The sequence below is a fragment of the Mesoplodon mirus genome (assembly GCF_964341445.2).
Source record: "Mesoplodon mirus genome assembly, chromosome: 2".
Classification (NCBI taxonomy): domain Eukaryota; kingdom Metazoa; phylum Chordata; class Mammalia; order Artiodactyla; family Ziphiidae; genus Mesoplodon; species Mesoplodon mirus.
In genome coordinates, this window is record NC_138977.1 from 21,001,245 (window position 1) to 21,027,968 (window position 26,724).

At 37.8% G+C, this 26,724-nt stretch overlaps 1 protein-coding gene across 3 annotated transcripts in view; it reads right to left on the bottom strand.

Moving 5' to 3' along the window:
* The window catches only part of BMPR1B (bone morphogenetic protein receptor type 1B), a gene marked incomplete at its 3' end in the record, with an annotated part of 431,795 nt that overhangs the window by 217,064 nt on the left and 188,007 nt on the right, over positions 1–26,724 (bottom strand). For 2 of the 3 annotated variants that reach the window (XM_082634086.1, XM_082634089.1), the window contains exon 2: positions 18,655–18,754. The exons of the other annotated variant lie outside the window; for it this stretch is intronic. The remainder of the gene's footprint in view (positions 1–18,654; positions 18,755–26,724) is intronic. 3 annotated transcript variants of the gene reach the window in all.

Sequence of the window (26,724 nt, forward strand, 5' to 3'; positions counted from 1 at the left end):
GGTCTACTTTCCTCTGAAGCTCATGATATTAAACCCCATGTTTTGCTGACCATATGTGAACGATCCAAAGGTAACATTATTACCACTAGTACTCCTTTTTCAGTAGAATGCTGATGGGTGATGAACTGATAGGTTGAGAAGTGGAAAGCTTCTTTTTTTTCCTTTTCTTTTTTTTCTTTCATATGTATTTTAAGAACACATGTAGTAGTCAGGTTCCATAGTTAATAAATGGCCCATTTAAAAGAGTTGTTTTCAGAAATGATCAAAGAATGGAATGTAGCACGCATATGTTTATCTTGGTTCCATCCATATTATGCTTAATTCATATCAAACATGAGTGCTAACCCACAGTAGTCAGGACCTAATAAAAGTTACCATATTTCACTGATACAACAGCCTGCATGTTCTTCATTGTGACATCCTGGAGAAAGGTACATCTTAAATCAATAACACTTTACCACCACTACAGGCATGTTTTCACACTGTTACATCTCTGAAATCGGATTATATCTTATATCTTAGAGTTGATTAAATACTTTAGTTCACTATTTGAAGTTATGTGTTACTATCTAGACTTGAGTAAAAAATGATCACGAGATCATCTACGAACCATCCCTGTGATGAGCTGAAGTAATATAGGAAAGGTAGGTCAAAGGAAAATTTTTTTTTTTTTTTTTTTTTTTTTTGCGGTATGCGGGCCTCTCACTGTTGTGGCCTCTCCCGTTGCGGAGCACAGGCTCTGGACACGCAGGCTCAGCGGCCATGGCTCACAGGCCCAGCCGCTCCGCGGCATGTGGGATCTTCCCAGACCGGGGCACGAACCCGTGTCCCCTGCATTGGCAGGCGGACTCTCAACCACTGCGCCACCAGGGAAGCCCCAGGAAAATGTTTTTCATCTACATTTATAGTGCAGACAACGGGGGAAAAAGACAAGAGAGAGATGAAAGAGCAAATGCTGATTTCAAACATCCTAAAGTCTCCTAAGGAAAAAAAAAAACAAAAAGGAAGAGCCGCAAAGAATTCCTACCCACATTCTCCCACCCACACACTGCAAAAGGAAAAAAACCACCCAACAGAGGCAGACTCCATGGGCACAGTCTGTCCATAAAGTGGAAACCAGTCTCACACTTTATAATCACACCTTCTATATCACCACAGAAGGCAGGCCTCCTGCATAAGGCATCGAGTTTCACAGCCATGCTCAAACACAGGACTGTTAAAACTAATCCACAGCAAGATCTGTGAATGAGAAGAAAGATAGGTAAATACTCACATGAAATATGGCCCCAATTGGAGAACTCAACAACACTTGCCCTACAGATCGTTTCTCTGGCAAATGCATAAACCAATAACAATTGAACCCTGTGTTCATCAACATAGCAATCCACACTTCAAAAGACATTTTTTAAATCACAATCAAGTCTGCACATCTTTAGCTACCTCTTAAATGATTTCTATTTCTATTAGAAACTAAACAATTTTCTTTGATATCACAAGGAATACAGCCTACATCTCATTAAAAAAAGACGCAGTTGTAAACTGAAACCAGGACAGTCTCTCTGATGAGTAAAAAAAGAATGATAGATTTCAATTTTTTTCCTTTAAACAACATAATAAAAGTCAAAGTCTATTTCCACCCAAAGGCTGCCAAAGAAAACTACTGATGGGATTTGCCAATGATCCACAATTTATGTTATAAAGTTAGACAAGAGTACCACTAAGTCTATCAAAGTTGTTAAAAAGCAAATTCTAGTCTGTTACTGGCACCCAAGTAGCTAGAAATTAAATCCAGAACTCTACCACCATAAATATTTTGCAAACTCAAAACTCCGTTTTTTCTTGCTGGAGATGAGCTTTACCAGTTGTTTTTAATCAGACAAATAAGAAACCACTAAAATCTGAGGTGCTGACCTAAATTATAAAAGAAGTTATAAAATAAGCTACCCCACATTCCAAACCAGGAAAGTCTTTTATCTTTTTGTGTTGTTGTTGATAATTATATTATGTCTTTATCAGGAGGGAGCAATCATAAAAACAACTTTCATTTAAAAAGAAATAAACGAAAGATTGTAAGGCATGATTAAAGAAAGTATGATGGAACATAATTTCAAAATGTTGGATCTCGAGAAACTGTAAAGGCTTTCCTTTACTGTGAAATAAAGTTAAATATGTAATCATGATCACAACTAAATAAAATCTATTGGCAATATCAAACTCCTTATTTTTAACCCGGGGATAATAGTAGTTCCTGCCTCACAGATCTGTTGTAAGAATTGAATGTGTTAATATGTGTAAAGCGCTAAGAACAACGTCTAGCATAGCAAGCTGCGTTAGCGTTTGCTCTTAGGATTAATATTAGTAACCATGAGCTATTAGTATCAACATAAGCATGAACGCTATCAGCATTGTGCGAAGGTCTACTTCAGTATAATCAGTTCACATACAACTCCATCTAAGTTGCACCCCACAGGAAGCCTCTTCTCATTAACCCAGCTCTTACAGACCCGCTTTCTTCTAAACTCCTACTGCTTTCTGTTAGTCTGACCATACACCACAGAATTTAATTACATTTTCAGTTGTTCACTGTTGAGCATGTTAATCTTAAATAACCAAATGGATGATAAAAGGCTTTAAAAAGAAGAGACCATGTACTCATGGTCTTCTGCTGTCTTTTCTGGTTCTCAAGCCTCAGACTCTTAGGAGAGCAACTCCCTACGGAGCAGAGGGCAACACTGGATCATTTTCCACCAACACCAGTCATGGTTGAGAGAGAAGGTGATAAAAGCTGAGAAAACCTTAAAGGTACAGATGAGGGCCCTGGTCTTCTAGAAAGAGACATATGCATACTATAAAGCAGCGTTAAGTTCCAAGCTAAATCTCATGCCTACTATATAATTCCTGCTGTGTAAAATTCTAAAGAAAAGATAACCCAAGTATAAGGGTTAGAAAAGACCTAATGCAGAAAGACCAAAAATGTGAAGAGTAAACCTTATATAACGAACTACCAGTTAAAGAGCATCCACGCCACGGTAAATAATTTTCCTAATGTAAGAAAAATAGCTAACATATACCAGGTGTTCAGTATATGCCAGGAACTATTCTAAGTGCTTTATACATAGTAACACATTTGATTTTCAAAATATCCCTATGAGACAGGCACTGCTGTTTCCATCTTTAAAATATGGGAAGTGAGGTACAGTAAAGGTTAAATGATTCTCACAAGATCATGCAGCTAATAAGTGGAATGGCTGAGTTATAATCCCAGGAACTGGGGCTCTCAAGTCCATACTCTTTATCATTATGTAAAACTACTCTCTTTATGAGCTCATGGAATTCTCGTAACAATCCTACAGAGGATGTCGGGCATTCCAAATATTGTAATCTATGTGAACAGAGTCCCTAGAATTGTGCAGTGCACAGTCTGAGCAGCCATGTGTGGCAGCCATAATGATCTGCATCGTATAGGTAGAAAGTTTAATGATTTAGCCAAAGTTGCAACAGTTTATACAATCAAAATCTGAAATATAGTCAGTCTCACTCTTCACTCAAACATGGAATCAGCAAAGCCGAGACAGGGTATTGAGCAAGATTTGTTCTGGGACCCAAGGAGTAAACCAGTTTGGTTTAATAAGAGAAAGAATAAAGAAAAAGGATAAAGGTACTTAGCTCATTTCCCATCTAATCTCTATGCTGTGGGTGGGAGAAAAAAGTCACTGTATGTTCCTGAAAAGCACAGTGTATACAGCATTGTCCCAAAGAACTGAACCTACCCATAGTATAAGGATGAACTGTGTAACTATACCAGCAGTATATTACAAAGGAATCTCTTCTCCAGAGGAAAAAAAAAATTCAAGAAGCAGCAAAGAGAAGAACTGAAGGCTCAGCATTGCAAAGATGACAGCAATGGATAGGGTCTAAACAACATGGAGAAGTGCTTAAAAACAGAGTTGTCACAGGATAGAATTCATTAATGGACATAAAAATATTCTGGAAATAGAAAAACTCTTACAAATGCAAAATGTTACAGCCCATTATAATGGAGAAGCAAGGAATACTGAATAAAGGGTGGGATGAGAATGCAGTCTAGTTTTCAAGATCAGCTGGAGTTTGTGTTACACAGTGATTTCATTTTTGATTTTGCATTTGCAATACTGTAAACTCCCTGAACAGCATTAAGAAAAATGTAAGAACAATGAATTACAAAGTTAAGATACAACTGATTATATTTATTACATGTAAACTTGTACTATTTAAATCCCTCTCAAATGACTAGGAAAAAAAGACTCAAATAAGAATATAAAACACTACGTAAGCCATCAAGATGTCCTTCAGTAGTAGGTAGATGGATAAACTGTAGTATATCCAAACAGAATACTATTCAGTGCTAAAAAGAAATGAGTTCTCAAGTCATGAAAAGACATGGAGGGAACTTACATGCATATTATTAAGTGAAAGAAGCCAATTCAAAAAGGTTACATACTATATGATTCCAAGTATACAATACCCTATAAAAAGCAAAACTGTGGAGTCAGTAAAAAGATTAGTGGTTACCAGGGGAAGGGGTGAATAGGCAGAATACATAGGATTTTAGGGTAGTGAAAACACCATAGTGATGGGTACATGCATGTCATACATTTGTCCATACCCATAGAATGCACACCACCACCAAGAGTAAACTGTTATATAAACTATAAACTTTGAGTGATTATACTATGTCGATGTAGGTTCACCAGTTGTAACAAATGTACCATTCTGGAGGGGGATGTTGATAATGAGGAATGCTACGCATGTGTGGAGGCAGGGAGTATATGGGAAATCTCTATACCTTCCCCTCAGTTTGGCTGTGACCCTAAAACTGCTCTTAAAAAATAAAGTCTTAATATAAGTAAACAAACAAAACAAAACATACAAGAACTTTTTGGCTTCATGACCTGCACATGTGATGTGCTTATTCATGCTTCTATTTAAAGGCTGGAAAACTTTATTTGAGAAAAATAACATTTATTAAGACTTAATATTAAGTCTGATACTTATTTTTCAGAAGTCATTTTATTCTCAGCAATTCCATCACATAGGAATTAACACATCCATTTTGCAGATGAGAAAATTGAGTCTTGGTTAAGAAATTTATTTAAGGAACTTGTGAGGGTGAAGATCTAGCAATCTGTAAGCCTCTAAGAGGCATAATTACAAATCCAAAACTCCTTTTTTTCTCCCACTAAACCATCAGGTCTCAAACCTCCAAGTATTGGTCAGTTCAGTAAAAATTTCATAAATCTGAGTAGGTTCACCTTTGTGATCTCTGGCTCTTATAAAAGGAAATTAACTGAAAGCCTATGTCAGGTACTCTTTTCTCTCACCTGCTAGTAAAAGCTGAACTAGCTTAAGATGCCTCTACCTTACTGTAAAAATACATTCTATAAAGGGAATATGAACTAATATTTTAATGGCAATGAGCAAAGAAATATAATGGCAAATACTAAAACCAAAGTCTAAATGAGACTGTTTTTTCCCCCCACAATTAAGATTTCTGGGGGAAAAAAAAAAGCAACCATTTCCAAATACTCAGCAGAAACTGGAGACTGGATGAAAAAAAGAAAAAAAAAAACCTGCAAAAGTGACATTAAGCAGTCTGTGGAACATTCTTCTGTACTTGATAATGAAACCAAGTATTTTTCTTTTAAAAGGTTAATATAATTGTGATTTTTTAAAAATTATAGTTGCCTTTAAATGCTAATATGAGGAAAATATAAATGAGAAGCAGAGATAACTAGCATAGTCCTTTTCTATCAATTAAAAGGTCTTTCTTCACTAGATGCAAAATCACCCATTTCCATTATTCCACATATAAGCTCAGTAAGAGCAAATTATTTTTTCTGAGGGAGTAACATAATTTGTGTCTGGCACACAATTAACACAATTAACATTCCTGAATGAATGAAAAGTATGAATGAATTTTCATTTGGAGACAAATTAGAAATATAAATCCACACTTGCAAAGAAAGGCTCGTCTCTTAACTGACTTCACCTTTTATTCTTTTCAGAATACAATTCACTGACAAATACTTTTACCCTAAGTTATACATTTCACAAAATAAAGACATGGTTAATTACCTGTTTGATGGCACACCTTTTGCCTACCTTCAGTCACTGTTGTCAGAGACACTAATTAACTGCTTTAAAACTTGCATAGCCTCCCAACCGGCTGCAGAGCAATGCCCACACCACTCCTTAGCCAGGCATGCTTCACCACCTCCCACTCAGTGCCATCTCCCTATCTCTGCACAAGCCCAGGCAGAGACTGTGATTTAGCAAATCTGGGGTGAATCCTAGACACCTGTAGAAGAAAGAAAGAAAGAGAGGAAGAGATAGAGAAAAAAAGAGAGAAAGAAAAGAAAGAGAAAGAGAGAGAGGGAGGGAGGGAGGAAAAGAAAGGAAGAAAAGGGAAAAAAACCCAGGAGATTCTGTTATACAGCCTGGATTCTGGAATTACAATCTCCAATTTACAAATGGTGAAATTTAAGTTCAGAGAGTAAGAGAAATTGCCAACATCACACTGTCAGCTAAGAAGGACCCCAGATTATATGGACCTTTGAACTCTAAAAATAAAGGACCTTACCTCCTCAAGAGTGGGAACTACAAAGCTTCATCTCTTCTTCATGCTCTTTGCTCCTTTCCTTTTTCTTTGTTTTTAACTTCTCTCTGAATGAACAGGATCAGATACCTTAAAAGTGATACTTGCTCATTTCGTTTCAGGCAGAAATATTGGTTTTGTGCTTAAATACATTATTTGCCTTTGAAACCTGAGAACTTCTGACTGGGGGATCGTGAATGTTCTCTTGCTCTCTTTCTTCCATATTCCTCATTTCAGGTGTCCTTCATGCTTCTCAACGTGCTTGTTTTTCTAGGACCTTTCAGAGTGATTCCGGTGGTATTACTGTAGAAATTACCACCTGGGGGCCTCCCTGGTGGCGCAGTGGTTGAGAGTCCGCCTGCCGATGCAGGGGATACGGGTTCGTGCCCCGGTCTGGGAGGATCCCATGTGCCGCGGAGCGGCTGGGCCCGTGAGCCATGGCCGCTGGGCCTGCGCGTCCGGAGCCTGTGCTCCGCAACGGGGGAGGCCACAGCAGTGAGAGGCCCGCATACCGCAAAAAAAAAAAAAAAAAAAAAAAAAAAAAAAAAGAAATTACCACCTGGTATGGACAAAGGCACTCTGGAAGGGTTTGAACTGTAAGCACCCAACTACAGTTAGAGAGGTGCAAATACCTGGTTTGATGGGGAAACAACCTATGACCAGGAAGAGACTTAAGGGGAGAGGTTTAGAGTCAGAAAGTCCTGGGTAAACATCTGGTCTCTACCCTGTCTGGTGTGAGTCACTGGACACGGTACTTGTTCCTGCATATAAAATGAGTGTCTCACAGGAGTGTGAGACTTAAATAAATTTGCATATGTAAAGGACTTAACACCTAATGGAAGTCCATAAATTGCAGCAACAGGTACAGTAGTATGATCTGAATTTGTGAGAACTAGGAGAAGTGTGTTAGGACAAGTGTGGTCAGGACTAAGGCCATGAATAGCCAGAGGGGATGCAGGGTTGGGCAGGCCTCTTTTCCAGGTATAGAATGAAACTGTAAGAGGGAATGGTGCTAAAGGAGCCACGACAGGCCAGAAAACTGAAGCTACTACACCACCCTTGGCTACTTGTCTGGCTGATCCTGTCACACAAAGGTATGTGATCTGACTCCAAAATCCTGCTTAGAGGCAAGAGGATTACTTTGGCTGACACAACTGTATTAAATACCTACTCTACCCCCAATCACAGAGAGATACAAGAAAAGAAAGTATCCAGCCCTCCAGGAACTTACAGTCTAATACAACAAAGATTAATTCACATGAGAGACAGCCACTAATTACTTCAAAGAAGAAGGTATCTGGGAAGAATTGTGACTAGTTTTTAAAACGGGCTTATTCCATACCAATACTCCTAAACAATCTTATGCCAGCAAATATTTCACTTTATCCAGTTTGTTAAAGCTACCTGCGGGCTCCCCTGGTGACGCAGTGGTTGGGAGTCCGCCTGCCGATGCAGGGGACACGGGTTCGTGTCCCAGTCCGGGAAGATCCCACATACCGCGGAGCGGCTGGGCCCGTGAGCCATGGCCGCTGAGCCTGCGCGTCCGGAGGCTGTGCTCCGCAACGGGAGAGGCCACAACAGTGAGAGGCCGGCGTACCGCAAAAAAAAAAAAAAAAAAAAAAGCTACCTTTACTTCTAGATAAGAATGTAAGTAGTGTTAAGCTCATCTAGTAGTTACAGGTAAAATTTTCCTAAATTAAAAAATAATACTTGCTATGGGAATTCAGGAAATGCTATGTTTAAACTTTCTTCCCAGATTTATTCAACAGACCTACCATTAAATCTCCTATCTTTGAGTGACAGTAACCGATTGAAATTTAATCACAAGAATACACAGATTATGATGTCATATTTTGTCTACTAAAGTCAGGTCTTTCCCTTGAATTTGCACTTTTGAATATTATGATATAAACTATGAGTTCTAATCTCAAAATATAGCATTTGAAAGGAAACAGCATATTGATTTAATGCTGACTTTTTTGCTTGACTGGAAAATTTAGCGACTGAAACTAAAAACTGTAAATTCATAGTTCACTCATAATTTATAATTTTAGCCTGTTCTTAAATATATGTACTATAAATTCAATTTTTGTCACTGAAAAATCAGTTATATGTAGCTTATTTCAAATTTGCCCCAGTGCCTTCTGTAAGAAGCCATATTATAAGAGCTGTCCCCAGAGCAATTTTTCCGCTATGTATTAGATGACTCGCTCATAAAAATGAACCCTCACATCAAGCCAAATGTTCTATGAATAAAATGGCAAAACTGATAAAACTTTATAATTACTACTCCCTGACAAATTCAAGATTGACATTTTTAAAGGCCACAATTTTCCTTTCATTTTCACTTGGAATCTGAAAAAGAAAAATGTTTCATATTCTTTCAATGCTAAACAAGAAGTAATCAATTCCCAATCAAAAAAAGTAGTGATGACAACAATCTAAAAAATTAGAGTTTGTTGCTGAAAGATTCATAAGAGATAACTCAAATATACTGGCCAATATTGCATGGCAGTACTCACTTCTTTTTTTTTTCTTTTCTTTTTTTCCAATGTTTATTATATACATGCATATTCTTTTTGAAATTGCATTTTCATGCTCTTCATTTATCTTTTGAAGTGGTAACTTTTTCTTTTTTTTTTTTTTAACCTTTTAGAGCTTTATTGTAGTGACGTGGAAAGATGCTCAAATATAAAGAGGAAGAAAAAGAAAGTTCAAAACATAGGATGTACACTGAAAAAAAATATGTGAGACCTTAGCTAACAATTAACATTGATTTTCTCTGAATGGGGGGGGATCAATTTTTTATGTTACCTATTGCTACAATTTATAATTAAAATATATTACCTTTGTAATTAGAAAAAAAGTAATATTTTTAAAAGGCAACTTTACAAGTTCTTGTTACAGGAGATTACATGCTTGATACAAAGCCAAAAGGAATTTCAGAAATTCAACATTTAAGCTATGAGTAGATACTAGATACAATTTTTGTTATATTAAAACAGGTAATTCTTACTTATAGATACATTCATTGGTCTCTATCAGTGGCTTTTCTTTTGAATTTTATTTATTTTTTATATGGCAGGTTCTTATTAGTTATCCATTTTATACATATTAGTGTATATATGTCAATCCCAATCTCCCAGTTCATCCCACCACCACCGCCACCCCACCACTTTCCCCCCTTGGTGTCCATACGTTTGTTCTCTACATCTGTGTCTCTATTTCTGCCCTGCAAACAAGTTCGTCTGTACCATTTTTCTAGGTTCCACATATATGTGTTAATATACGATATTTTTCTCTTTTAGATCCATCCACATCTCTACAAATGACCCAATTTTGTTCCTTTTTATGGCTGAGTAATATTCCATTGTATACATGTACCACATCTTCTTTATCCATTCATCTGTCGATGGGCATTTAGGTTGCTTCCATGACCTGGCTATTGTAAATAGAGCTGCAACGAACATTGGGGTGTATGTGTCTTTTTGAATTATGGTTTTCTCTGGGTATATGCCCAGTAAGTACTCACTTCTTTTAGCAAGGATTGTACATAATTATTTGTGAGATCATTGTTATTCTCATAGTATAAATTTTAATGAAATAGGGAATTATAAAGGATATTCTTCTAAAAATGTTCCTATCTCAGGAATTTTGATCTTTCTTGTTTAAAACACTCTGCAGAATTTTACATATCCCAGGAAAAGACAGTATTTCCAAGTTATTACTTTTTTTACAACAAAAAACAGACACATGGAAGGCATATAGTTTGTCACTGCAAATCACAGTAATAAGTTATTATTCAAAAAGAAAAAGTCTTATAAGATACAATAAAGAATTTTAAAGGTAGGCCTGTAACAGTTATATAAATTTCTCCGCTAAAATGATTTATTTCCGCTTTACTATTACACAGATTAGAAATATATATATTTATTTTCCTACACAAACATAATCCATAGATGTTTTAATCAAGATTTTTTTTCACATCATCACGTTAGATTCTTACCTTTATGGTAAAAGTAAGCTTTTTTTTTTTTTTTTTTTTTTTTTTACCTTTGAGGAAAATAATACTTGCTTTTCTTCTATTTAAAGGCTGGAAATGGAACACTCAAATGCTGGAAAACCTGATATTTTCAAAATAAAATTCAACTGACGATATGCTACATCTATTGACACAAACTGCAAGTCAATTTCTCATTGATTCTGTGAAGTTATACTGAACAAGAGGTAGAGAAAAACCTTTTAGCCAATGTGCTAAATGACGGTCACCCCTGTTTTCCCCAGTTGTATTATGAAATGTTCCATACATGGGGCCCATGTCATTACTAGATCTGTTAACAGTTTCACAGCTCAGAGCCTGGCTTCATTTGTTAAGCATCAAGCTGCCCTATCACTTGTATAGAGCTGAAAAGGTTGTTATGGTTCATAATGTAAAACTCACAAAAGTGCACAGCTGCTGTTCATATTCTCAAAGAAGTCTGTTATAATAATGATGTCACGGAAAAAGGCTGGAATCTATTACATGTCCCAGACAGCCAAGCCATTCAATCTCTCCAGCCAATGCAGGTATATAGGTTGCACTATAAACACTGTGGTAGCATCACAATAAGGCAAAAAGTTCAATACAAAAAACACATCACTGAGGGCAGGTAATCAGGACCTATTCATAGTGCTGCCTTCAGGAAGCTTCACTTAACCACTGGAACTGCCCAAAAAGCACGAACATCACCATCTAACTGTCTGATACCCTACTGTGAACATAAAGCTTTGCAAAAATTACAATATAAATCATCAGGCTCCTGAAGAAAACTATACAAGGTCCTCTAAACAAACAAAACAATTTCTCTTTAGTTATAATATATATCTACACAGGAAGTGTGACAAATTGAATCCTGGCCTCCAGAGAAATGCAAAGCAATAATACATTATTAATTTTAAGAGTTAACCTATGAATTTAAAAACTGCTATTACTTGTTATGGCACAGAATGTTAAGTAGCTTCAGACCCTGGCAGATAGAAGACATAGAAGAGAAGTCTGGTCTCCTTATTTTGGTATTCTTGTATAACAAGACATACAAATCATTTTCCAAGTGAGAATTTTTAAAGGGATTTTAGAGATATATGAATATTAAATAGTTTCTACTGTATACATTTGCAACATTTTAACTATTTTCATGAAATTACAAATTAAAGAAAGGAGAAATTTTGAGCATCAAAAGTACAAAAGACAACTATTAAAATTATTTCAATGCTCTTGAGATAAAAACAGAGCAGATGCTGAACACTGAAAAAGGCCTAAATTCCAGTTCCAAATCTGCCACTAATTACTTGTTTAATCTTAAACAATTCATTTAACAGCACTCAATTTCAATTTCCTTCACTTTAAAAATGAAAACCATAAGAAATGACAATATATGAAGTTCTACTTCCCCACAATAGTATTTCTCAACCTACAGTCATCAGGTATGGGAGGACCAAGCCTCTGAATGAAGACAGCTCAGCCAGACTTGCTTAGGCAGGGCACTGTCCTATGCACTGAACACGTTAATTCATTTAACATTCAAACAAACCTATGTGTTAGGTACTATTATTATTATCCTCATTTACAGATAAAGACAAGTAGTGAACGGAAGAGTGAGAATTCACATTCAGGACAACTGACTCCGGGGCCAGCTCTTTTCACCGCCATACGAGACTACTGCATTATACTGAGATATTCTTTGGATGGAAGAGGTCTAGCTGTTTTAATTTTCTAGTAATAGGGAAAAGTAAAAATTTAAGAGTGGAAGGTTTGCTGATGGAGGATACTGCAGTGCTTTAGATCACAGCTGTTCTACAATACAGTACAATATGCAGAGAAAGTATTAGATAATCCCTAGCTCCTAATCAGTTTTATTTTGTTCACAAAATGCAAACATATTCTCAGTGTCACACATATGACCATTTTATCGGCATGGACATACTCTATCGTATGCCTGCAACTCTAAGGTAAAAATTCTTAACACCTGCTTATATTTGGTGAGGCTAGAATTCAGTCCAATAATGGTATGCCATAAAGTGGCAGCAACAGTTAAATGTGATATTAGCTATAAGATGACATTTAAACATAGTATCTGTTACATATAACTATAGTTTGAAAATGAAATGTTTCAACCATGATTATTTATGGCTGAAGGCAAACCCTACTTATGAGCATGAAAACGGCTCTGTTTAATTTACTGCCTATTGAGACTTGTTTCTTTGCTTGATTAACTATAAGTAAACCAAGAATAGTTTAATCTCAGCAGCATGAAACATAATATTCAGAAGTTCTAAAATTTGTTTACTCTCTTGACAGGAGTACGATATATTCACAAAATTTCCTACATGTTCCCAGTCAGTTATGATCACTAATCAGTTAACTTCACAGATAGAAAATACCTTACGTATTTTTTACTTCTTCATCAAAGTGGTGAAATGTAGAGATTCTTTTCCTCTATTTTAATAGGCCACATAGCTCTAAAATCTCTGAGAATTCAAACTCCTTCACTGCATCTTCACGCAGCTGTGAAAATAAAGTTACTCTGACTGCATTTAAGTTCTTCCTTGCCACAGTATAATATACATGCCAAAGTACAGAAGTTGAAAAGAAAAATCAATTGAGCGGCACCAGGGCTACACAAAACCAATCCTCATCCTCCCGCTTCCTCCTCTTTCTGAAGCAACGACGACAGGCAGGTAGAACTCAAATCCGACTTGCTTTTCTGTCTTCTAGTCCTTCACCTGTGCCAAAGAACTATGTAATCAGAGAACTCCTTTTACAGCAAATAGCCCCTGTACAAGGTAAGCGTGGAAACAGATTCTAAATCATGTGAAACGTTTTGGGCACAGCTGGCAGAACACCTGTTGGGCATGGATGAGTGATGTGTGAAACACAAAACAACAGAAGCAAAGGACTGTTCACACAGCTCTCACTGCACACTTTTCAGACAATTTTAAATTTACTCAAAGACTCAGATGAAAAAGCAACAAACCAGAATTAGATTAACATTTTATTTTTCTTCTTGAGCACAGAAAGCCACGCACTGAAAATAAGCTCCCCAAAACGGATCGTTATCAATTCAATTCAACAATCTCACGGATGTGAGAAAGTCCTATAAAACGCTAATTTTTCTTTCTTTTACTTGTTTATGTGGCCCACACCACCTGCTAACTTTCACCATAATTTTTAATCTTTTTAAATGTCTACATATATTTTACAGATAAAAAGGGAAAACCTCTATAAAGAAAATATGACTTTCAATTTTACTATTTTGAACTACTAAATGTTTACTCACTCAAAATTAATAACCAGCACTTCTTTTTTCTTTCATCACCTATAGGAGAGCCAGAGTGCACATTTCACAACTAAAATGGAGAAGGCATGTAAAGAAAGAACCTAGTTGAATTTCATAGGATTTTTCACCAAACCAAAAAAATATATAAAATATGGCTTCAGTCATTAAAGTTCCAACATTTGAATAAAGTATCTGACTTTCTACCTCTGAGAACTTGTTTCTAACCAATCAATAAGCATTTACTGCATCCTTATAATGTACCTACTACCATGTACCTTAAAATTCAGATCAACTTTTCCGCAGGGAGTTGGAAAAAAAACAGAAGCAGAGAAATCAGTTAAATATCTGTGCCAAAATCCAGTCATTCAAGGGTGAAAGCCTTGGAGAGGATTATGAAAACGAGAATGCACTTTAGGGGTGAACTCTGGAGACCAAAAGAGGATGAGGTAACAGAACTTGGTAATACATTCAGTTCAGCATAAAGGAGAGGAATGAGTTTGGTGCAATTACAGTGGCCTTAGTGCGTAGCTAACGATATGGTAAAGAAACGCTGAAATGAGTAATAATCTAAGTTGACTAGCAATCCAGCAGCCTCAAAGTAATTCAGCCTATACATATTGTACAACATGTTCAACACTTGTGATAAAGGCAAAAAAAAAATCTTTAAAAACTTAAAGCTCTGGCAAAACTACAGAAATTTTTATCATCAGGAACCATGACATGTTGAAAATATCATGAGCAATGTTGCAGAAGCCTGAATTTATAAGAAGTCAGGTGGAAAAATTAACCAGACCCAGTGTCTGTGTCTTGAACAATTCTTGCTTTGTTATTTCATAAATGTTTGATTTGTACATCATCATCATAATAACCCCCCCATGCATTAGTATTGTTGGCTTAGTTTCTGGACAAAAAAAAAAAGAGGGGGGGAGGGTAGTATTAGATTAATATGTAATAGTATCTGATTCAAAACAAACAATTCAAGTTGAAGCACTGACCACACTGACTAACCAGAATACTGTTGAAATTCACCAGGTACTTAAAGGACCGCTGGATTCCTTCAGTTGTGGCAAAAGTATCCTAAAATGGCTTTGGCTTTCAAATGTGTCACACTAAAACAAGACATTTTCCTAGGTAATATCTAAAAACAGTTACATCAAACTATGAAAATCTAAAAATATAACCACTAATCCTAAAAACTGGAAAATAACAAATGAGATTTTTTGCTACATATTACCAAATTATGTTAGTAATATGCCACCTCTACTGATTGTTTCCAGCAAGAAATTAAGAGGAAATAAGAAAGCTATGGCTAGATATCAAATGTTAGTTTTCAGTTTGCTTTGGACCTGACTTTAAGTGACAAAGCTTATGAAATTTACAAACTTGACAAAGTCAAGAAACTCATACTACATTAGTCAAGGAAAATTTACAAATGTGCAAGTACAATGGGCCCTCAGGCCCACTTTCAAATTGTAGTTTAAGTTTTCATGACAACCTAGTAACATCACAGACCACCATATTGTCAAGAACTATTACTTCTATGTTGAAGAGTTCAGTTATTACCCTGGTTTTAACTCATAGTGTTGGTTACTCCCTAATTATAAAAACTGTAAAAATTATTCTACCGCAAAGGAGAAGTGTGGGAAAACCTTAAATTTGTAGTTGTAGTTCTTTTTGGCTCACATACAGAATTCTCAACCTATCACTTTAAGCTTCTGGTTCCATCACCAATTTCCTTAATCCTTTGCTGAAAGTTGGTGATTCCCAATTTAGGATGTCAGAGTCCTAAAAAAATGTATTCATCAAAGAGTAAAGGGGACACAGTGACTAAAAGTTGAGTTTATGTTATCAGATGGTCTGGGGTCTTGGGCAAAGCTTAAAAACCTCTCTTTGCCCTAGTTTCCTTTCAACATAGGGTTGAGGTAGAAACAGGGTATTGTGGAAATTATAATGTGCTTTTAACAAGGGTTTGGCATATGGTAAATGTAGCTATTATCATAGTTTGTTTGTCTTTTGGTGCCTAGAAATACGCAGCAACTTGAAGCCACTACTACCTCCCTATGCTTGAAAAGCTATCAATTCAGCACACTCTAATCCTAAAATGCAAGGACCAAACAGGAACTTTAAAAAATATGAGTGATTCTGGACTGAAATGGATATAAGTATTTCTTCCTGTTTCTCCTACTAGGCAACAACTAAAAATTCTGAACGTCATCTACAAAATGCACATAGGAAGACTATGGAACGTGCAGAGGAGATGACCAGCTAGGGACCTCAGGACCCAAGGGAAACAACATGGCTTAGAGTTCCCTAACTTTCTTTCTGGCTCACATATCCTAGACTGAGGCAGCATTATCTTCAATGTACTCAGGGAACTAATACACAAGTGAGAAACGTATAGTTAAACATTGTGGTTGTAGATTTCAGCCTTTAGAGCCCTACATAATTACTTGCTCAATTTGTGAACCTCTTGCACCTTCCCACTGGTATTCTCACTTTTTGACTCCCCAAGAAGATGGTTTCTCTCCCGTCAAACAGGCGTGCCCCAACTCAGTTTAAACACTTTCTCACTGTTCCCCTGAAAACTAATGAATCTGGCTTGTTTTTGTTCTTTATCTCTGGTTTTCTTTTCATTTTCCCCATGAGGGTAAAGAGTGTTCTAGACATAACATCTTTGACCCCAGTAAATACTGTTCACAACTATTCTTTAGAACCAAGCCAAAGAGAGGTCTTACCTCACTGCCATTATAAGATGCTTCTGTCAATCATTCCATTTCCTACTTGGGCATCTGCCTGTAGAACTTTATTCAGCCCAGATTCTGTTTCATATGGATTAATCTCTTTCCAATACGTACCTAGTATCCACCTCAACTTTCATTCATTGTTCTAATTTCCCCTATTTGATTTTTTGGCCCTTTACAAAATAAAAATATTCAACATCTGCCTTTATAGTAAACCTATATAAACTATCTAAGACTTACTAAAAATATGGTAGACAAAACATGCACAGGAGAAGGACTCATCCATCCAATAACCAACACTTTGCTCACGCCTCAGACCACGAACCAACCTCCACTCCCTCACTATCCCACGAAACTTTTATCTAGTCCAAGAAGCTTATCTCATAACGTAAACTTGATCTTTGCCCTTCCTCCAAAACACCATGTGTATTATGTGTGTATACGTTAAACTTTTAAAATACACATAATTCCTTTGTATACTATGCTTTATCTTGTGTTCCCAATTATTTCATGTGTTTAAGTCTTGTCCACCAAATAAAATCACAACCTGACTGAAGACAGGAACTAAATCATATTCTTATAATTTTTCCTACACTATAAATAGCATGATGCTAAAACACAAAGCAGTTACCAATTTATTCATTCAGTGCATGACAGCTGAATCATTGCTAGCTAGTGCGTTGAAGGCTGGGGATGAAGAGGAAAACTGAAGGCGGTGTCTGTCCCCAAAGGGTTTACTGAGTACTGTGAGGGAGCCCTGAAAACATTTACATTGAGAATCAAATCAGAGATGTAGTCAAGGCATCATGAGAAGACACAGGGGAAGTACCGAACTCTGCCAAGGAAAGTATCACAGACGAAAAAAGATTTCCTTCAAATAGAATCATGAAAGACAAATAAAACTTCACCAGGCAAACAAGAGAAGAGGTAGGAATGACATTCCAGAAAGAGGAAACAGCACTGTGCCACAGGACAGAATCATGAATGAACGAGCCAGCAGATAAACTGAGGCACCATGAAAAATCAACAGGCTCTAATGTAGGGAGGGAACGGGCAGTGACAAGGACAGGATGGCAGGTAAGGATGTGATGAAGTTGAAGGGCCCTGCATGCTACAGGATGTAAGCCCGGAAGCATTAAAGGTCATGGATGAGAGCGTGGTAGGATCAGGTATCCCTGCTGCTCCTGAAAGGGTAGACAGTTTGGAAAGGGGAAAAGTAGACAGATGTTAGGAAGCTATTTTAAAGTATAACTGAGAAATGATGAGGATCTGAGGTAAGGGGTGCAAGAAATGGAATCATGATCACTGAAAGTATAGGTGTGGATGAAAACAAACTGAGAAGAGAGGCAAGCCAAGGAAAGACCGTGCAACGTCGACATTTAACAAGAACCTTTACTGAAAGTCAAATCCATGCTTAGTTTGTGAATACATATTTCTTCTATCTTTAAAACTGTAGTTCTCAGTGTATAAACAAGAAGAAACAGGTCAAGATTAACATTTTAAAGCCTCAACTGGAAACCAAGTTTATCCATCTACGGATCTCGGAATGTCTTTCAAACACTAAGTGTGCAGAGATAACAGAATTCCATCTCCCCCACCCACCCCAACCTGTCAAAGTGAAGACACTGCCAACATACCTGTTCATCAGGTTTTCTTTTGAAATGGGTACAAATAAAATTCACTTCAAGGCAGTAATCAGAGTCTACGTCACTCTTTCTGTTTGGCCTCTATACAACTTGACTTTTTGCCTTCACTACTACCTCTCCTTTACCCCCTACCCCAGATTTCAAATTACTGCTTTAACACCTTAACTAACCTTTATGTGACCTGGTTCGACATATGGTGAATTGCCTGTATATAACTTGACACACAAACTCACTTTATGGTTCTTCCCTTAAAATCAATGATTTAATTACCACGAGGTGAACTATCATGGCAAATCTGACTTGCTTTAGATACCAACCAGATAAACAGGCTGCTGAAAACCGAAGTCAACAACGTTCTTGATGATTACCGCAGTACATCCACGTCAGATACATTCACTCTCTTGACCACGCTGAAACCTATCAAATAAGTAAATAAATGGAAAAAAAGTGCAATGTGAGGTTCACATTACATTTCAACAACAACATGCACACAAAACCTAAAACTTTCAGTCCACTACTGGAAGCAACATAACTTTAGGAAGGTAAAGCATTTTCCTCTCAAATCATATGCCAGTATCTATTCTGTGCATCCTAGTATCCTGTGAGCATCTACTCTATCTATGCACTATGCCTTCACTGAAAAGTATATGAAATCTTGCATTTTCCTTTCGGTAAAGTGACTGCCAATGACCGAATGAAAACGGCATCTACCCAAAGGCTACCACCTCATCCTTTAGTTCTCAGCTCTAATACTGCCTCCCTGAAAGCTATTCACTGAACACTTTGGCTACAATAGCATCTCACACATCTTCCAGTCGCTCTCTTTCAGCTTGTTTCACTGTGTACGTAATAAGCAGCCTTGTCTTGAGTTACAGTATTACTCTTTGTGTTTACTTTGTGTATGACTATTGCTACTGGACTGTAAGCCTCCACAGAGCTGGGAAGCATCGGTCTTGTTCACCACTTTATCAGCAGTGTCTAGAAGAGTGCCCGCCCTGTGCTCAACAGACATTTGGTGGCCTAATGAGAGCTTCCAAATCCACAAACTACCAAAATATTAAAAGTCTGCTGTAAATAAAATCCTAACAGAAAAGGGTTTATTTGGTACTTCTGTGAGCTCACAAGACCCAGAGAGATGCATAACCAGACATTGACAGGCTAACATAAACAGATTTTTTTCATTTTGGCTTCTATCCAGAGCTGATAGTGAATTCAGTGGCAGTCAAATGTTAACTGCCCTTGAAGAATATTTAAACTAAAATGAGGAAGGGAGAAAATATAAGGGGAAATAAAATTAATAAAGTTAATCTTCTTACTGATAGCATAAATAGCACAGTCAGGAATTCATAACATAAACACTTTTTTAAAATGTCATTCAAGCTTCAAGTTCCTATTTTTTTCTAGGAGTGACTGTGGTTGTTAATGAGCATATACACTGGAACAGATAATACAGAAATTGTGGGAGTCTATAGAAGTTGGCTCCTCTGGAGGTCAGAAGGCTATTTGGATCAAATAATGTGAGAGCTTTGTTCAGTACTACTATAAAATATAAAAGAAGAACGCTGAAACAAAAAGGCACACAGAATCTTGCAGTATCTTACTTCCAAAACATGTGATGGGATAAAGCTACGTTTTCAGAATCTGCTTCCTAAAAGAACCCAATATTAATTGCATGTTGATGTGTAAAGCACACAAAAGTTGCATTTTCTCTACTTTGGATCCCAGACTCTGAGTTCTGAAAGTACAGCCCATTGTACATAATTCCCAGCTCAGAGGTGCAGTAGACAGATTAATTAGTCTATTAAGTTTCAGTCGGATCCTGGCACTGATGTTTAGGTTAGCACCTTCAGCAACAAGTTTCTAACGTTTAACTATGCAGCCATTTGTTCCTGAGAGAAATAAGGAATGAAGCGGGGAAAAAAAAAACATAGCTGGGAAAAGTTCCCACTGACCTAAAGGCAGAAACATGCACGTGAGTCAGGGGTAGACTGATGTATTCATAAAAAGGAGAAAAACTTCAGTTGATTAGTTCTTGCTATGTTCAGTGATGAGGAGAAAAATAAATGGCTTCATATCGAAGGGAAATTTAAATAGCATTTAACACTCTACAAAATCAACCTAGAAAACGATGATAATTTGCTATGACTTAGCACTAAAGAGAAACCAATTATTTCATATGATGAATCTGTGAAGCATTTCACGATAATACTAAATACTTGACTAAATATCTGTGGATGCTAAAAATGACTGAAATGAACCAAATCACGTATTTGAAAAAACAGACATGAGACACAAACACAAAGGCACAGAGGGCAAGACGGAAAGGAGGGCTGGGGGAGAGAGAACCACCAGTTATCCTTCACCTTATAGCCAATAGCTACTGCAAGGTGTATCCAAAAGAACAACATACCAGACATAGTTTGAAATTCAACAGTAAAAGCAAAATGTGTTGATTATCATAGAGCACAATAGAATACCTCTGCACTATGTAGGAATTTTCTTTTCTCTTAAATTTTTCCTTTTCTTTTATTCAGTGGGGTCATGGTAAAGTGGAATGTTTTCACAGCATCAGTGACCCAGATGTGTGTAAGATATTAGGCTCTAAAAGCTGTTCTATGCATGAGAATTGGGTGTTCAGACTGTCTCAGGTATCTCTGAGAACAGTAACAAGAAATGAATGACTCAGTTTCTAATGACACTATCTGTCAAAACAAATATGTTACACATTGAGCAACCACACTATGTTAGAACCTGGATACACCTACATTAAAGTGATGTTAAAGACTAGGCCATTTAAAATCCAACCAGAATGCTGGATTCCTGAAAAGGCAATCAGAGTAACTATGGCTTACCATTTTCTCCTGAATATCCTATTAGTTGGGCTCTATGAAAGCTTAGGTTCACCTAATTCTCCCCAAACACAGTGCCATTAAATTGAGGATTATTAAAATTTATAATTACATTCCTTAGAGTTTTTCTTCAGGAAATAATCAGATATGTTCAAATAGAAAAGAGTTCTAGGGCTTCCCTGGTGGCGCAGTGGTTGAGAGTCCGCCTGCCGATGCAGGGGACGCGGGTTCGTGCCCCGGTCCGGGAAGATCCCACATGTGGCTGGGCTCGTGAGCCATGGCCGCTGGGCCTGCGCGTCTGGAGCCTGTGCTCATCAGCGAGAGAGGCCACAGCAGTGAGAGGCCCGCGTACCACAAAAAAAAAAAAAAAAAAAAAAAAAAGAAAAGAGTTCTAGAGGTTAAAAAAAATTAATATTATTTATAATAGCAAAAAGCTAAAACAATGTAAATGTCTAACAATAAGAAGATAATTCAATAAATTATGAGATAATAGAATATTAAGAAGTCATTGAGTGTCATGCTTTCAAGGAAAATTTAATGGGACAGAAAAAGTCCTAGATTACGGCAGGCACATGAGGAAGAACTGTTAAAGGAAATAAAAATGCAGTGTACAAAACCTACACAAAAACTATATGCATAATTTGATTCCAATTTTAATATATATGCACATTATATGAAAACATATTACATATCCATCTTTTGTACATAATATGCACAGTCATACAAAAAAGAGGAAAAAAAGACACACCAACATGTTCACAGAGGTTATCTTTGGGTAGGAGAACTGAACACAACTCTAATCACAAAAATATACTGCTTTTATAAGTAGAAACGAAGCTATAGTAGCTACTGTAATAGTTTGAGCCAAGTTGGGCTTCCCTGGTGGCGCAGTGGTTGAGAGTCTGCCTGCCGATGCAGGGGACACGGGTTCGAGCCCTAGTCCGGGAAGATCCCACATGCCGCGGAGCGGCTGGCCCCGTGAGCCATGGCCACTGAGCCCGCGCGTCCGGAGCCTGTGCTCCGCAACAGGAGAGGCCACAACAGTGAGAGGCCCGCATACAGCAAAAAAAAAAAAAAAATATATATATATATATATATACATATATACTGCTTTTATAATTAGAAACAAAGCTATAGGAGCTACTGTAATAGTCTGAGCCAAGTGGAGTTGACCACAATTGAAGATAATGTTCCTTGTATAAGTCATCAGTGCAACGAAGGAGGAGTTAGATATCTCTGAGTGATGTCCCCCTCAACCACTGCCAAAGACCCCCAAGTCCAACCACGTCCACAAGTCGTGATAACCTCCAATACTATCTTTTGTCCCAGGTATGATTAGTCCCTGTTCTTAAACTGTCTCCTCTTAATACGTGTAGTAATCAAATTTCTACTTATCTGTGACACGTATTGTAAAAATGCACAATATTTCTGTATCTATGGCCTTGGAATTTCTTCTCTGAGGCCAAAAAAGGGTGTGTGTGTACGTATATATTTGACAAACTCATTTATTTATGATAAACTACCCTAAACCTGCCTCACATACGGCAATGGATATTTTTACAAGCTCTGCTGAAAAGAATCCCATCTTTCAAACTGACAGTTACAGTTTCCCCAAAACATGTCATTTTAAAAGTGAGTTTTTAAATGCACTTTGAATCAACACTGCCAACTTCTTAAAGTGTTTAAAAAGATGCCGTTACTCCCTAGATTCTGCTTCTTAAGATATAAATTATTTTGTGGGCAAAGTCCATTCCAACCTCTCTTGGATGGTATAAAAATCCAACAGATTTTTATACCATCATCTGTGTCACCTCTAAGCATCTCCTTGTGTAGTTTTCCTTCCCATCATTATGAAATTAAAGCAAACATCACTCTTTTTTTGTTCTATGTGTGTGGTTACCATGGTAGTGACCTGAATTTTGCACCTAGGATAACCCTATTTGGGGCAGGGGAGAGAAGAAAGGGACCAAAAGAATGGAAGAATAAGTTCGGGTAATGGTCAGCACCTTTAAACATTTACTTTTCTCTTGGAACTGCATTTGGCCAAACTCTATAAAACTATGACCTGACCCTCAGCTTCCTGGCATAAAGTCCTTAGGCTTATGATGTGAACACCATGAAACTGGCAAGATCAGCAACGCTTTCCCTTGCTCGTAAGAAGAATTAAAATTCTGTTTCTCCCAACCCCAAAATTTCCACCTCAAGCTCCCCCTAAACCTAGTCAGGCCTTGGTTCACAGGTTCTAAAGACCAGACCATGGAAATACCACGTGGTGACTCAAAGTCTTTGATGGAAAACAGATGAGACAGGACACACTGCTTGCCTAGCACTCTTCAATGTACAGGTCCCCCTCACTGTCTTTCAGGATGTCAGTGTAGGGGACACATGGAAAGAACAGTTTGTGCAGAAGTTTTGTACATTTTCTACGTTCATGGGTTAGCTCAGTTGTCAACAAGGTGATTTCCTTGAATATTTGCATCAACTGAACCAACGGTTTGAGGTATTTTCAAAGTTTTTCTCCCCTTAAATAATATCCTTTACAAAGAAAGGCCAACAGATAACAGATAAAGGCCAACAGGCAGCAGATATGACTGAAGAGTGGAAGAGGCAAGAGGGCTACAGAAGTTCACCAACAGCCGGCCCACCTACTCTTCAGCTTCCCTACAGGGCTCCTTAGACACCCCTCAGAATTCTAGAGCCCTGAGGGACATGATCTGAAAACCAAGTAAACAGATTCTGCACTGGCAATCTCAGAGTTAATATTCACAGTGCTGACTATTCTAAAAGTCCATGACACACATCATTTAAAACTTTAAAATTCAGAAGCTGTCACTAATTTTTTCAGCAATATTTTACTCCATTGTTATGAGGAAAATTATGTCATGATGGCATTTTTAAATCGGAGGGATCATAAAAGTAATAGGCCCACGTTCTTAAAAATGCATTATGTCTTCTTAAATTGCTTCAGAGGAAAAAACCACTATATTTCTTGTAATTAGCTAATTAACTATAAAGCATAAAGTCATGTGAAATCTTATTAGATAATAGAAATTGTTGTAGTAGTTTCAGAAAGGAAAAGAAAAATAAGCTATGATCCTCATACGTCCCAACTAGCCAAATAAGATATCTAGAAACTTAATACATCCTGCCTCACTTTTGCTGAGTCCTCATAAAACTGACAAAACACAAGACAGAGCAAAGTTTTTAAAGAGTCAATAAAAACGTTCTTTAAAGTACTCTGAATACCTTAAGTGTTATAAGACCTCATTTCAAAGAAACATGGTTGAATGCCATGAAAATTTGTTTAATTCTATTATATCCCCTCAAGAGACAGTCCCTTGAGATATTAGCATTTAACGACTTCTTACTTGAAAACACGACATTTAATAGCTCCTACCACACTACGTTGTAATTGTTTGTTGATGGCTTTTAAAAATTATTTGTACTTGTAAAACTTCTCACTAGGCAATAAGGTACTTGACAGTTGAAAATAGGTTTTATTCATCTTAGTCTGGTTACTCATTAATTCATTCAACATTCTTTTTTTTTTTTTTTTTTTTTTTTTTTTTTTTGCAGTACATGGGCCTCTCACTGTTGTGGCCTCTCCCGTTGCGGAGCACAGGCTCCGGACGCACAGGCTCAGCGGCCATGGCTCACGGGCCCAGCCGCTCCGCGGCATGTGGGATCCTCCCGGACCGGGGCACGAACCCGTGTCCCCTGCATCGGCAGGCGGACTCTCAACCACTGCGCCACCAGGGAAGCCCCTCATTCAACATTCTTATTGTATATCTATTAGCCATATGCTAAATACAATAAGTATACATGGAAAAAAGCCACAGTCCCTATCTATCAACACTTAAAAAAAAGTTTAAGAAAGAATAAGAAAACAAATGATTGCAGTTTACTGTCTTAGAGTTAAACACTGTGCCACAGGAGCACAGGGAAGTGAGAGAGGGCTCACCTGGAATAGCAGGGAACAGGGCAGGTCTGAGCTACAGGGGAACAGGTTCTGAGGACTGCTGGCAGTTAACCACACAACACATGATGAAATACAAAATCCAAAGACTGAAGCAGCACCATGTATCAAGAGCCTCATACGCCATACTGAGGATTTTATACTTTATTCTGTGGAACCATTCAAGAACATGTCTTAGAAAAGTCACTTTGACTATAAAACAGATACCAGAATGGAAGAAGCAAAACCGGTTGCAGGGAGACCAGTCAAGAGGACAGGTATGGTGATTCAACTGAGAAATGATGGAGTCCTTCACTAAGGCTGTAGTAATCAAAAGAGAGAATGGGAGGCACACTCAAGAAGTATTACGGAAATAGAACAGGCAGGATTTAAAAACTGAGTCGAGGAAACAGAGAGCAGTCAAGACTTCATGGACCACTCCTCAGTTTCTGGTTTTGGCAACAGGGAGAACAACAGTGGTTTCCTAAGAGAGAGAACATAGAAAAAGAAGCAAATCTGGGGGGCGGGGGTGGCAAAAAAACTTCAAAAACATCTTAAAAACCATTGGTTCACTTGACGCAAATATTCAAAGAAATCATCTTGTTGACACCTGAGAAAACCCATTCCAAGGGGGATCTGTAGAAACCGTACAATACAAGAGGGTTTGGTGTGTGGGGAGGAGACCTGTTCTGGGAACAGGAATATGAGCGCCATCAGTATTTAATAATGGTAAATGAAGTCATGAAAGCATATGGAGTGAACCAGGAGAGGGCCAGCAAAGAAAGCCTCAGAGTAAACTCCCGGGAGCAACACAAATGGAGGCAGAGGAAGTGGAGAAGCCTGTAAAGGAAACGGAAGCAACAGCATAGGTGGTAAGAAGTGAGTTAGGAGAGTGCAGAGTACAGAGTTTTGAGAAGAGAACACCTAAGTGTCAAATGATCCCGCGATACCGCAAAAGGATTAGAAAGAGGCCAACAGACTTTGCAACAAGAGGTAATTCATGACCTTTGCAAAGACAGTTTCAGCAGTGAGATAACAGAGTGAAACAAAAGTTAATGAAGGGGCTTCCCTGGTGGCGCAGTGGTTGAGAATCCGCCTGCCAATGCAGGGGGCATGGGTTCGTGCCCCGGTCCGGGAGGATCCCACATGCCACGGAGCGGCTGGGCCCGTGAGCCATGACCGCGGGGCCTGTGCATCCGGAGCCTGTGCTCTGCAACGGGAGAGGCCACAACAGTGAGAGGCCCGCATACCACACACACACACAAAAAGTTAATGAAGAACAAATACGATGTGGAAATAGAGAAAACTGCATAGCTCCTGGAACATATTAAATGTTCCAACTGTTCCTAATTTACACTTCTCCACTGCATGTCACCCTGCCCAAGTTTTTAAAATATGCCACAATCCCCCAAGGCAATACCAAACGAATGTTTAATGATGGCTTTGACTACAACTGAAACCTCAGTGGGAAGTAAGAGAAGTGCTCTAAGACACTCCCTGTATTATTTGGGAATCTCTTAAACCATTACCTAAGCCAAGTTTCATGTTCCTCACTCTAAGGAAGCTGGAATTGTGAGGAGGCA